This window comes from Podarcis bocagei, assembly GCF_964188305.1.
Source record: "Podarcis bocagei genome assembly, chromosome: 4".
Lineage (NCBI taxonomy): Eukaryota > Metazoa > Chordata > Lepidosauria > Squamata > Lacertidae > Podarcis > Podarcis bocagei.
The window spans coordinates 67,088,917-67,103,429 of record NC_138128.1 but is presented as its reverse complement, the minus strand read 5'-3'; the positions used below and the strand labels follow the sequence as shown (position 1 = coordinate 67,103,429).

Below are 14,513 nucleotides of genomic sequence, written 5' to 3'. Positions count from 1 at the left end.
TGCCAGGTCCACTGTTCTGTTCTCACCAGTAGCCAACCAATTACTTCTGAGAAATCCACAAGGGGAACAGGAATGTCCTTCCCCCTTCCTCCTGCCCCACAGTATTTGGTATTCAGTCACTGCTGAGTATGGAGGTGAAATACTGCAGTTTGGATCTTATTCAACTCAGTACATAACAGGAGGTTTTGTTTAACTATCTATTAACAGACCTATCCACAGGGGTGCCAACTTGAATAAAATATTGTGGCGGCCCAGGTATGCCCCACCCCACATAACTTATCACATGATGCCGTGCACTCACACCATTTGAATGGGAATGCCTATAAACTTTGTGGAGGCCCAGCCCCTTCAAATATTTTATTATGGCAGCCAAAGCCCCCACAGCCCTTAGGAATTGCTCCTATGCCTATCCATCATGATTTTTGTCTTAATTCAGAAGTAAGGGACCAGATATCGTTATGCTTCAGACGTTCTTGCTGTTGAACTCCACTCCCATCAGCCCCAGCCAGCATGGTCAACAATCAGGGATGACGGGAGCTGTAGTCCAGTGATATTTGAAGGATTGTAGGTTCTCCACCCCTGGTCAGATTCCTTTGTTTCTTTATAAATAAACAAGAACAAAATAAAACCAATGCAACAACTGATACTTATAAAGTTTTCTATTCAGTTCACACCAAGCAGAGGGCACTTTAGTTTTATCTTCCCTTTTAATTTTAACAAGCGTATTCAGAAACAAACACAAAAGCAGAGACTTTGTGCGTGTTAATGGAGGCTTTATGTGTGTTTTCTGAGGAGATAGTGTAGTGTGGACATGGCATAGCTAGCAGATGCCTTGAGAGGGGAGGTTCTGAAAGGGGCCTATAAATGTGGTATAAATGAAAGCATGGTGTGCAACTGATGTAATTCTTTCTTTTTCTTTTTCTGAACAATAATATTTATTGATTTTCAATTACAATAATCCAATGGTAGCCTCATTATAACAATGCCAAATTACAATGCAATTACTAATCCAAATCATTCAGATGCCAGGTTATATAATTTAGGTGGTCTCCCGCGTGCTAGAATTGATGGTTTGATAATTTACTTTGTTTCTGTGTTCCAAGATCTTATTCCTCTCAATTACATTCCATTCAAAATTACCATCCCTTATTTAACAACTGCAATATTAACTACATCCATTCATCTTGACACATTAAATCATTTATAAACTTATAGCTGAACCTATATCCTTATTCCTCCTGTGTGTGACAATTATTCTGTCCATGGTGTTCCTTCCTGTCCTTGTAAAATCTTGTAAAATATTATGTCTATCTTTTCCCAGCTGATGCTTCCATCATGCCTTGGGCGGAGCTAATATCCCATTGTTGTTTCAAAACTTCTCCATTGCTCCATCGCATGGTTCATTGTTTTACAACTTTTACCAAAAAGCTCCTGAAGATCTGTGTTCACATTGTTTTACAACTTCGACAGCAGCTGTGAAAATCACACTGTTCCAGTATAAGTCCTGTTTTCAACATTTCCCCCCCTCAGCCTGGGAAGGAGAGTGATCTAAACACACTTCAGATAACTCAGTAATGAGCCTTCCTTGGCAAGCACACAGTTTCCATTCATCCCCCTGTTCACCCGAAATTAAGCAGATGTACTTCCCACCCATCAAACCAAATTCCAAGTCCTTCCAGCGTCATTCAGTTCAATCCACAAACAATAGAGAATAAAGAAAAGTCAGCTCTAAGTTTCTGTTTTGCAAAATAGAGCTTTCCTCCCTTTTCCCTCCTTTTTTTTTTTTTGCACACACAGTTCCATTTGGTGTTATATTCTATAGCTGCAGTCCATGTCTCCATACATAATTTAAACTAGCATTTCAGGGAAGGTTGCCAAATCATAACTGTGGGGGTGGGGATTATATCAAGAAGCCATAGGCTCCTCTCCCCCACCCCATTTTTTGCACTGAATAAAGTCTCCTTTCAAGTTCAAACCTTAACGACCTTGCAGCTGGTTCAATTCTGCAGTCTATGATCTCATCTCTTCTAGCATGCGCCTGTATATTAGTCAAAATTAAACTCTTATTAACAGGAGAACCTCTGCTTCTTAATGGCGGCGTAGGAGGGTTATTGGCAGGCAAAGTGCTTTTGAACTCAGCGCCTCCCTGCCCCCCGCATTCCATGCCAGAGCGAGAACCAGGTACCGAGACAAACTGCGAGTGAAGCCCATTCCCCCCTGTACCTGGGGGGAACTTGCAAGGAGAATTATCCCCAATCATCCTTGTTTTTCCTTCTCCAATAATCTCCCGCTGTCATGGGAGCTGCCTCCATTATGGCAGACCAACACCAGAAGCCACAACTGATGTAATTCATCTACTATCTCATACTAAGGATTCTAACATATTGTAAATCTGATGGTGATTTGCCACCAGAGATTCTTAAAGCCAATCATTGTGCTTAGGACTATTTGGACCTGAGGTTTCACAGGACTGCATCTCTGGTCTGCCAGAAGGAGGAGGTGGAGAGCCCTACTGCCCATGGGGAGCTTGTATGTCAGAGGAGGCTAAGCTACAATCTTTCTCTGTGGCATGCCAAGTTCCATGGTATATTACATAGGTGATCATTCAGTTATGGAGTCGCCACCTCTGTAGTCTGAATTGGCATAGTCCAGGAACAGTTGTGCATTGTGAAACACCTGAATGTTGTGTAGTTCAGCTCTTCAGTAGCTGTATTAGTAGAGGGTCCATCTCTGGGACCGCAGTTCAGATACAATTCAGCAAGTTAGTCAGCAAAGGAAGGTCTGAACTCAGGTGACTATGGCAGGAGAAATATCTAAGTCACAAGATTTCTATTGGAAAGGAAAGTGGAAAGGTTTCCCATTGCACTCATAGGTGTGTTTAAATAGGCACGTTCATCCCCATTGCTACATTTACTGAAAAAAACACATGTACACATCCAAACTGGGGGTGCACTTTTTGTATGTGTACATTCATAAACACCACAAAGTCAAGGCCAGTTATGTGATGTCACAAAAACAGAAGGGGCTTGGCTGAACAAACAAATAATAAACCAAATTGCAGCAGCTGTCTATCTCCTTCTTTCTCTTTCTGTCTCTCTCTCTCTCACACACACACACACACATACACACAAAACCTGCCTATACATAGAGAATGCAAACACTTCATGCCTGAAACTATTCCCAGCTGCAGCTGCTGGGTATTCATAATAGATATCTAATTGCTAAAAATGGTGCGCTGTTTACAGGGTCAGTTTTCATGTCACATGGGGACGATGGCGCATTCTTCAGATTGGCTGCGGTGCGCTGAACTGTCCGTGCCACAGTATGGGATGCTAGCATCCTTATTCTGAGCTGTTTGGACTGAAGTCTCTTAAGGTTGTCATTAAAGGTATTTGAGGAATGCTAGTATGGGTGCATGCCAATTCTTCAAAGGTTTAATGTGACATTTCATATCTGAAGTACAAATTTGGATTGTGAGCAGAGAATTTTATTTCCCGTATCCACATTTGAGTGCTTTCGACTTTTTGATTTTGTTTTGGTTATGGCAGGCATCAAATAGAAAATCCCACAAGCTGCCAGCTTTTAAGTACTAAATGCCATTGCTTGCCATCTATCAATTACTGCCATATGCTAAATGGTGTCCCATTGTGTGCCAGCTGTCAAATATACTTGAATACTAAGTACCATTGCATATCAGCTATCAAATGGAGCCATGGGCACAATATTTCTTTATGTGCATAGCACATAATTTGCTTTATAATATTGTTAAAAATATTCACAGGAATCCAAAGAGCTAAATGGAAACTCTGCTACATTGGCAGGAGGCCAGTTACGTGTCTGCCATGGCAGATATGGAGTCATAGAATGGGAAGAGATCCACAAGGGTCATTTAGTCCAACCCCCAATATGCTGGTAGCACAATTCTGATATGCCAGTAGAACATACTGGCAGCAGAACCATTCCTCTGGTAAAAATACACCAATGGAACAGGTGGAGCAGGGCAGAGTTATGAGTGGGTTATGGGCAGCACAAAACAATACGTGAACTAAAGCACAGCTCACCCTAGAAATTCACACTTATCCAAATTTTGCAATACAGAAAATTGAAGCTCTTAGATTTCTTTGGAGGAAGCCATCGGTTTTAAATGTATGGTGTGCATGCAGCCTTTTTCATCTGCTTTTAGTTTGCACAAAACTCAACATTTCAAATTTGGAAGAAGAAAAAAAATGCTACCGCTCTGTTAGTGTGAGACACATTTGCAAATAAATAGCATATTCAATGTGTGACCTAGTTACTTTATCAGTATCATTGCTAAGTGTAGGAAACCATCAAAATGTGTGAAATATGAAGAGAAACATGAATAGGAATTTAAATACTGAACTGTAAAAAAAAAATCTCTGCTGATTAATTCCAACTTACTTTCCCCCCACACACATGGAATGCAAAATCAGCTGAATTATTGTTCTGCACAGACAGAGCTCTTACTTCAACAACAACAAAATCCCACATCCCAGAATGGGAACAATGAAGTTAATTTTTCCTCAGAGTATCCTGTCAAAAGAATGCGGATGTGCAGAAATCCCGGTTGAAAAACCACATGGGTGCCATTCTCCACATAAAGTACCCGACAGTCAGTGAGGGATAGCATGTGTGAATGGTCCTTCTTATCAAAACCTCCCTTCATGCGCATGAAATAAGTCGCTACATGAATGCTTGCCTTTCCTGCAGGTGGACAGAAATATAGGAGGGGCATCACTGTCTCACATGTGTGCAGTTAGAAGTGCATTAGCAGGGATCATTCAGTTTATAAACTAAGGGCTAATTCTGTTACTACCAAGTTGACCCAGAGGGTTGTGGTGGAGGAGGTATTGCTTAGCAACCAGTAACAGCGGCATGATTTTCATTGAGATGGCACATGTCCTGGTTGGTTGTGTAGTTTCAAGGGAGTTTCTGCTTTGTATGTTTGGTTGAATGTCTCCTTGCTATGTAAAAGGCCTGAGGTAAGAAACACAAAACATCTCTTTTTCTTTCTCCACAAATTAAACACTATTTTTCTTCCATTTCATCAATAAAGTGTTATCAGGATTTCTTTTCTCTCTGGACTTTGTCTGTGTGACTTTCTTGACTCTGTCACCTCTGGTGAACAAGTTTAGCAGTGTAGGTGGGTGGGTGATTATTGTTTCTAAAGTCTGCATATCATGTTTGACTAATGATGACAGCTGGGGAGAAGGGGGTGTGTGTGTGTGTGTGTGTGTGTGTGTGTACACAGCAATGGCAACAGTGCCCAACAGTGCCTCTATCACAGCACTTTCATCTCTTTTCATCTGTCTCCAACTCTATCGTCCAGGGCATGGGCTTCTTACACTTGTATGCATGTCTCCCTCTTCAAATATTACAAAAAATAGAGAGACATGGATGACTGATAGGGAGAGGCAAGCAATGCTCTTTCTATCATAATGTGTGAAACAACCCTAAGATCGCCCGAGTAGCACAAGGAATGCAGAAAATAGCAAAAATTCAGTCCAGTAAAAATAGTGGAGGAACTGCAATGAAGTCCCCACAGCGGTACACTAACCAAAGCTGACTCAATATATTTTGCTGCCAGAAGCAAAGGACCAAAAGACGTCTCATTCTGTCCATCAGATTGGCAGGTGAATTTCATTTCAAATAGTAGTAATGAGATCTCATCCTCCACTGCACCTGAGAGCAGCAGGCTAGCTTAAGGGGTGCAGGGCAAGGTGATAATAGGATCTGTCTGCTCCATGTCCCTCAGCATCTGCCACCTGAGGCAGCCACCTCCATCTGCCTAATGGTAGGGCCAGCCTTGGTTCCGATATCTATTTGTTGCTTCACTCCTGGCTCTTCTCCCTCCCTCCCTCTTGCACAAAGGCTTCCATTCTCAATTTGCTTACTCCGAGTAGATGCCTCTTAACTATTTCTAATAACCAATCAACTGCACATGACACAGAAAATGTGCTTGGCAGACGATCTCGCCTCGAGTCGCTTTGACTTGCAAATCTCCTCCTGATGACAGGCACTCCCTTCAGAGATGTTAATAATAATCCTTTTCTTCCCCTGATGGCACTAAGGTCATGAGGGAATAATGCACAACAAATAATTTGACTCATGCACACCTTTTGCTCCAAGAGAGAGGCTTGCATTTGCACATAGATTTAAAAAGGACTGATTTCCATAGCAACAGCAGGGATCTGTGAAACATTATGAATGTTGCCTCTGCGTCTGTGTACAGAGCTCTTTCGCAGCACAAGAAGCCCATCAGGATACAGGCTCCACTCTCAAACAGGAGGGTTTGCAGGATTGTGGAAGGAGTCACGGCATATAATATTGCACTTATTTTAAACTGAAATAAAAACGAGCTGCTGTAAAGCCCCTTTGCTGAATTACTAAATTTCTCCCATTTATACCCTGCTTTGGAGGGGGGGTATAGCCCTTTCATTTGGTTTTAATTAATATTAACAAGCCTCCCTTAAACAGATTTCTGAAGTGTAACAGCAACAGCAAAGAAAGAATAGTGCATAGATCTTAACACACTTCTAGAGCAGAGCGAAACAACATAAAAGGCTAGAGATAGAGTAAGAGAAATCTGTCAGGAGCGTTCAAACAATTGCATGTTCAGCTATTTTTTTAAAAAAAAGTGGTTTTTTTGTGGGGGGTTGGTTATAAAGTAGCTCAGGGCTGCTAATATTAGCAACAAAATTCTACTGAAGTAAGGAAAAGGAGGTGGGCGGGAGGAAATGAGTTGGAGCAGCCAGAAAGAAAATGACGGCACCATATTTGTAGCAGAGCAAGGAATCCTTTCAAAAGCATGATCTGCAGAGACTGCTGTGAACTCTGCTGGCATCACATGCCATCCTTAATGGCTGAAAGAGACAACGGGATGGGAGAGGAACAATAGATACTATTGAGGCACGGGTGCTATTTAGGAATGTGGGTGGTTTCAACCCTGTCCCAGGTCCAGTTCTAGACCACATGCATTCACAACAAATTAATGAGCCTGAGTGGGGTAGTGTAGTGGTTAAAGTGTCAGACTAGGACCTCCAAGACCAAGGTTGAACTCTCCAGAGGGTGACCTTGGGCTAGTCACTGTCCCTCAGCCTACCTTGCAGCATCGCTGTGAGAAGAAAAAGGAGAGGGGTGAAGTTCACAGGCCATCTTAGCTCCTTGGGGGAATATCAGTGCAGCTACAAAGAATACATAAATAAAAATAATATTTAAACTGTGCTTGCTGCCCCAAGACTCTTGAGCCAATGTACAAGTTTTGGCATGTCTTTATCCCTCCCTTCAGTAGCATCTGTTGTAAAGGTTCTCCCCTATCTTTTGATCTTCATAAGAGCCCTGTAAGGTAGGGCAGGCAAGTGGCCACAGGTCACCCACTCAATTCTATGGCAGAGCCAGGAGACTGACCTCTCCCCAGATCTATTTTGAAATTCTACCCACTATGCCATGTATCGTCCTACAAGTCAGTTTCACGTGACTTCCATCTGTAAGTGGGTCAACACTGAGAATATTCCTATCTCATCAGATTGGATGTTATGTCTGCTCACATATTTAGCTACCAGTTATCAACTGCAGAGAAATCAAAGCTGCTTTCTTAATACTGACTTACAGGGTTGCTGTAAGGATTACACGTAAATCATGCATGTGAAACGCTTCACACACTTGAAAGAGTTTTATCATCATCATCATCATGCAATTTCCTGGAGTAAGACCCATTGATCTTGAGTATGTGTGCATGCAAAATGTTACAATAACTGTTCATTGTTTTATTGTCCCATTTTCTGTGGGTTATTTTTTATGTACCCTGCTTAGAAATGTGAATTAAGTGGTATATAAATGTCATAAATAAATAAATAAATAAATAAGACTGCACAAGTGATGTACAGTGGTACCTCGGGTTAAGAACTTAATTCGTTCTGGAGGTCTGTTCTTAATCTGAAACTGTTCTTAACCTGAAGCACCACTTTAGCTAATGGGGCCTCCTGCTGCCACTGCACCACCACTGCACAATTTCTGTTCTCATCCTGAAGCAAAGTTCTTAACCCGAGGTAATATTTCTGGGTTAGCGGAATCTGTAACCTGAAGCATATGTAACCTGAAGTGTATGCAACCCGAGGTACCACTTTATATGCATTTGTGAACCAGACATGAGTGACCATGGATGTAAACAATGAAATCGGCTTGTGTATCAGGTACACGCACCAATGGCACAGATCTTTGAGTCCCATTGAGTGCAATGACGCTTAGTTTCAAGTAATTACGTGTAGGATTGCTAGAGTTAAACATAGCTAGAATACATGTTCTTTTTTTAAAAAAAAAAAAAGGTATTGCTTTGCTTTCTAAGCCCAATATTAAATTTAAGAGTCCTTTTGAACCTATTTTTCCCCTTCTTGTTTTTTACTGAAATGTAAAATGGCATCACTTTGGAAGAAGTAGGTAGAAATAAATGTAGAAATAAATTCCTGCATCTCGTTGCATGGCTTCCATCTGCTCATCTTCTTTGCCCAAAAAATGTAGATCTGTGCTCTGTTGCATAAGTAGCACCAGATATTTCACATCCCTCACCTATGCTAATGTTGGTGATTTTATTATTTATTCCCTGCCAATGTGGTTGGATAGGCATGATGAGAACATGCAACTGAAACAACCACATGTTGCCTCCCCATTTAACCTTGGCAATACTTCCTCCAACACTTCCTCCTTAGTGTTGACTAATACTGTAGACTGAAACTACTTGGGGCAGGGACCTCTCCCCTGAACTTTATATAATGACATGCACAATGATGGCACCATGTCAGTAAATAAACACAGACAAATGGCAACCTAGGAACTTATGTCAAAATGTAACCACAGGTAACATCCACACCATCTCTTTGAAGCACATTTAAATGTACATGGATTGTCCCAAAGAATCCTGGGAGCTGAGGTGTATTCCCTACAATTTTCAGCATCCTTGACAAACTACAGTTCCTGGAATACTTTTGGGAGAGTATCGTGCTTTAAATGTGCATTAAATGGGATTGCCCCAGTTTTTCAAAGGATGCTCGGACAGAGCCGTATTTTGTAAGTGTATAATGACTGTGTTGTGAGTTTAAAAGTTCCTATCTTCAGCCTTCTATTCACACTCCTAAGGAAATAATAACTTCTGTTTGCCTGGTGCACTTTTCTGCCTCTAACCTGTTAAATTTTTACAGAAACTAATGCCAATGAAAATCCAGTCTTGAGAAGAACCCTTAGTATCTATCCCTTCCCACTCTCTTGTCTCTCTCTCTCACACACACACACACCTAAATCCTCTATGACCCCATTTTTGGAAATGTGTCAAATCCATAAAATGAGAGGTGCTGAAATGAATGAATTATTGCTGAATCGGTAATATGTCAGGTGGCATTGCCAATGGATGCACTGAAGAAAGACAAATGAAAAGTGAGTGGCCGCTTATCATAAAAACCCTTTTACTGGTGCAGTAAAGAGTCATGTGATTTTCCACCTACTTTTAAAGAGAGTAATAAAATCGGCTCCATTTGGCAATCCTGAGCAAGAGAAAAAGGCACTGACAGACTGAAGGATCTGTTCTGCTGGAAAAATGCAGGAGTAGAAGGATCCAAGCGAGGGACTGATAGCAGCAGAAAGTTATTCACACAATCAAGGCTAATCAACCTGCTTTAAAGAAAAAAAAAACACAGCTTCTGAAGTTTCTGATTACGGAGAAACTTTGGAACACCTGAGAGGCAAAGAGAGAAAGAAGAGAAAGAAATATGCAGTGTGCACTGCAGGGCAGATATCTAGGGAGCCCCTCAGCAGAATGAACATGGAGGTCCCCACATGCAGCAAGGTGGGCTTATCATGTTTCAAAGTGAAGTAATATGCACATTAACCACCTGTGGATGGACAGATTGGTCAGTTTTTGTTTCTCTCCATTTCACACTTTTCCAGTCTTCAGTTCTCCACATTTTGACATCAGTTTGCTATTGCTATTGCTGCTGCTGCTGCTGCTGCTGCTGTTGTTATCCCACATGAAAATTCTCACCCCCATTAAGCAGTTGCTGAGACTGAAGGTCCCTCCTTTCCCACGGCTGTCTAAGTCCTCTCCTCGTTTTCTTCTAAGCAATCAAAGACTATGTCTGTGTATTGCCATTCTCTCCTCTGCCCTTTTCATGCCTCTTCTGGCTCTGGGAGACAAGGAGGGAGGGGAGCTTATCACAGCAGGAGGAGACACCTGTGACTCTTCACCTGACTCGTCTCTGCCTCTTGGCCTCCATCCTCCTCCTCGGCTGCTTCAACTTCTGCCTCTGATTCTGGACTCCTCTCTGCCACAAACTCTCCCAGCTCACTAAGCCCTGTTACCTCCTTGGCTTCTGACACCTCTTCCCAGTCTTCTTCCTGTGGCCACTCTCTGTTGTCCCACCACCACTCCCTAGGCTCTGAGCCTTCTTCCCTTGGGGGTTCCCCAGCTGGTTCTTCCTACCATTCGTTTGCATCCAGCCAGTCCAGCCTTCACCCAGTATACTTGAAGGAGTGTCTCCACTCTCATCGTTAAGCCCAGACACTGAGGTCCAGCTCTGAGGGCCTCCTGGTGGTTCCCTCACTGTGAGAAGTGAAGTTACAGGGAACCAAGCAGAGGGCCTTCTCAGTAGTGGCCTGTGGAATGCCCTCCCATCAGGTGTCAAGGAAATAAACAACTATCTGACTTTTAGAAGACATCTGAAGACAGCCATGTTTAGGGAAGTTTTTTATGTTTTTTGTTTTATTGCTCTGTTGTTGTTGTTGCATCAGTTGGGTTCTTCTGCAAAAAGGGAAGAGTCCACACAGAAGATTATGTGGGCTTTAATTTTGCCTTTCCACCTGTACATGTGGCAAGACACTGAGATCTAGGCCGGCTCACCACCATTTGTACATGCTTGCTACTTAGTTTAAAACTTGTTTATCACATATGCATGTTTCCCAGACATGTCTTAGAAACATCAGCCAAGATCCAAAGCACTGTTATGCTTGGATGTGCCATAGGCTGAAAGGAAAAACAAGCACACACACACAGTACAACCAAACTGGTTGAATAACTTGCTTCTTACAACCAAAGCAATGTGTTCATTTTCTCAGTTCCAAGAGAAACCAGTATTTTGTTTTATTTTTGAAGGTGAACATTTTGTCCCAGATGCTGTGTTTACAAAGGGGAAACTGGATTTTTCGTGGGAGTGCCTACACTGGCTACAAATTAGCCTTCTTCTGTGCTAATTAATATTAACATGTAAGGCATTAATTAACATTCTGGTGCCTTTAAATGAGAAACAGCTTGACCCAGCTCAACTGGGATGCTGGCTACTGACTAATGAAAAGTGTTCTGTTTAAGACATTGCCAGAACAATCTTGTTGCGCCTTAATTGCATTAGAAACTGGGAGTTGGCAGTTTTCCTGCCAGATTGGAATTGGCCTCCTCAGGTTATTATGATATACAGTCTTTAAGAGCCCGGTTGTGGGCTTGGGGAAAGGAGGGGAAACAGAAGGGCAAGATGACTCTGGCCTTTATGGACATTAACAAAGCTGAAAGCAATGAGAAATTATGTTTAATGTGTGGTGTGTCTACATGCGCTCAGTAAGTCCCGGTTATACCTCAGAAAATTGCTGTTTTTGAAAGAAGTGCTGGGAAGATATGGAATGAAAACATCTAAGAGCAGAGCTGTGAATGACCCTGGTCACACATGACTAGCTATGTTCACATGGGCATGGCATGAATCACAGACTCATTCCTCAGTGGGATGGAATCACACAATAGTGAAGTTGCTGCAAAGTGGTTGTGGGTGTCAGTTCGCAGAGCTGTCTTTCCTATTGGGCTTACTGGTGCATTGCGCCAGGGCGCTAGCCTCTCAGGGGCGCCCCAGTGAGTAGGGGAGCGGTGCGGCTTTGCTGGCGGCCTCCCCTTTCCCTGCATGCCAGCCAGCTAATGGCATCTGAATATAGACTGCATTTTTAATCAAGGCATATATTGGCTTATATCTTGATCAGGACTTGTATATTAAAGAGGGCTTAATTTTCAAACGTTTCATGCCAGGCAGAGAAAACCTTGGCCATTCTCCTAAGACAAGGGGCCCCTTTTGATTGATAGCAGAAAACAATTCTCAAAGTCGTAAAAGCTGAAAATACAGACTAAGAGCAGGACATTGACCCTACATGTTACAGAAGATAACAAAGGCAGAGATAAATATAATTAGGAATGGGCAAATAGTAAAATGATACCATGGGCCTCTCTTAAAACCTTGAGCTGTATTTTCTAAGGCCAGAGGCAAATGGGAGAAAAAACATCTAGCTGGCAGAAAGAGAGGCTTTTTGGGAAGTCTTTTTAAAGCATCTAGCTAGGAAGTCTTTTTAAAGCTGTTTCTTCCTTAAACAGATAATGGGAAAAGCAGCTTGCTGAAGGGGGGGGATGTAAACTGAAGAGCCTTCTTCTGAAACTGTTTTAAACTGAGTTCTTCTTTTTTTCTCTTTCTCTCTCTACTTTAAAAAGGCCTTATTCCTTTTAAAAGGTTACCTATGATAATGTATGAAATATATTAGCTTAAATATATTGGCTTAAATGTAACTATGCAAAGGATTTAGAAAGTAACAAATTTAGATGTTAGATTCTTATTTCATAGAATCATAGAGTCCTAGAGTTGGAATAGACTACAGGGGCCATTGAGCCCAGCCTCTTGCCAGACAAGAAGACGCCATCAAATGCTGTCCTGATATATGGCTGTCAGACATTTGTTTAGAAACCTTCAAATGAAGGATATCTTTCAATGTTGATGTGAAACTCAAGATCCTTGACATATGTTTAAGATAAAAATTTAAGATTAACCATTTGTTTTAGAAGGCAATAGGGCAGGGAGGGCAAGAGGTGAGCTGGTAATTAAGATTCCTTGTTGAGACACATGTAAGATATATTACTACTTATTTGTCATTTATAGATGTAACAATATATAGCTGTTTGTGTTCCATATAAGGACAGGAGGATGTGGGTGTATCTTTTAGGATTGGATATAGCAATCAGCCAATAGGAAATCCAACTAGGCTGATTGGACAGAGGCAGCCACAGGAGGAGCAAAGGGGGCTGGATTAAGGGAATATAAGGGCTGGCCATAATGGCAGGAGCCAGGCCAGAGCTTGGTAACTATATACCACTGTGCCTCTTATTTATTTGTCTGACAAATAAATTATTATTTTAATTTCTCTGTTGCTGCGTTGAATATTTCATTCCAGCTAAGCGTTAACCACAAGCAGGGTGCTACATTTTATGGTGCTCCTGTGACTCGGATAAGTGGTCTGCTGGAACGCAGCCCCTTCGCTCTACTGAGCAGGGTACAAGAGAGAGGATCTCTAAACTGCTTACCCAAGCGCGCACTGGTAAATTTTTCCAGGGGGAACGCAGAAGTCTCGTCTGTCTGATACCCTGCTCACTGGCGGCGACGGACCGGGGGGAAACGGAACCAACCAGGGGTAAGTGCACAAAGGGATTTTTGGCCCTCCAATTAACTGGGAGGAAGAGAAGTCTTGATCAAACTTCTGCGTCTCAGTAAGTGGGAACTGAGTACGCTAGGTGGTTGGATACATCAGATGGTGATCTGGTGGGGGAAAAGGGAAGAATGGGAGGTAGTGTGTGGTGAAGTATCTAACGCATTGTATGTGTGAGAAAGTACAGAGCAATCTGTAGCTGACCTGAGTGTGGAGTGGGTAGTACTTCGGTTCCCAGTGAGGCGACTCCATCTGGGCAAGGAAACCCACGAAGCGTGTGTGTGAGTGACTGAGTGGATACTTCACAGGGCCATACAATGGGAGTTGGGGGTTCAAAAGGGGAAAATACACCTCTTGAATGTATGTTAAATAATTTTAAGAAAGCCTTCTCAGGGGCATATGGAGTCAAACTGACGCCAGAGCGCCTGAGAACGTTATGTGAATTAGAGTGGCCGAATCAAAATATTGAATGGCCATCTCAAGGAACCTTTGATATAAATTTAGTAAGCAAACTTTCGTCTAACATCGCCAAAGAGACTGGAGGGTGCCCAGAACAATTTTCATATATAGATTCCTGGCTGAGCACATTAAATAAAAATCCTCCATGGATAAGGGAATGCAAAGTCCAACGATGCAAATTATTGGCTGTAAAAGCCAAAGCTAGGAAAGGAATCTTGCCAAATAAATCCAAACACTCCACCAGTTGTAACCCCAAGGCAAGAAAGTGGAATGAATAATGGGGGTGGAGTCACAGAACTTGATTCCTTGATAGATTATGAAAAATATCTTCAGGAGGCATTGGAGGCCTATAATAAAGCCCAAGCAGAAGTGGTTATTCCATCTGTGAGTCCCAGTAGAACTCCATCTACAGTCTCTTTTAGTGAAACAACTGATTGCCTACCCCAAACCCCTGTACATCCAAGTCCTAGAGAATTATTACAGAAGTTACAGGGAGACCTTAATCGGTCAGCAAGCAATACAGCCAGGCGTATAAAGCTGCTAAAAGA

General features: G+C 42.2%; 1 protein-coding gene and 1 long non-coding RNA gene across 2 annotated transcripts in view; both read right to left on the bottom strand.

The window, feature by feature from the left end:
• ANKRD1 (ankyrin repeat domain 1) overlaps positions 1 to 14,513 on the bottom strand; it is a 209,111-nt gene that overhangs the window by 24,675 nt on the left and 169,923 nt on the right. The gene's annotated exons all lie outside the window — the stretch shown is intronic.
• The window catches only part of LOC308584807, a 223,025-nt gene that overhangs the window by 196,706 nt on the left and 11,806 nt on the right, over positions 1 to 14,513 (bottom strand). Inside the window, exon 2 of the long non-coding RNA XR_014007023.1 lies at positions 7,971 to 8,113. This is a non-coding gene — a long non-coding RNA (uncharacterized lncRNA). The remainder of the gene's footprint in view (positions 1 to 7,970; positions 8,114 to 14,513) is intronic.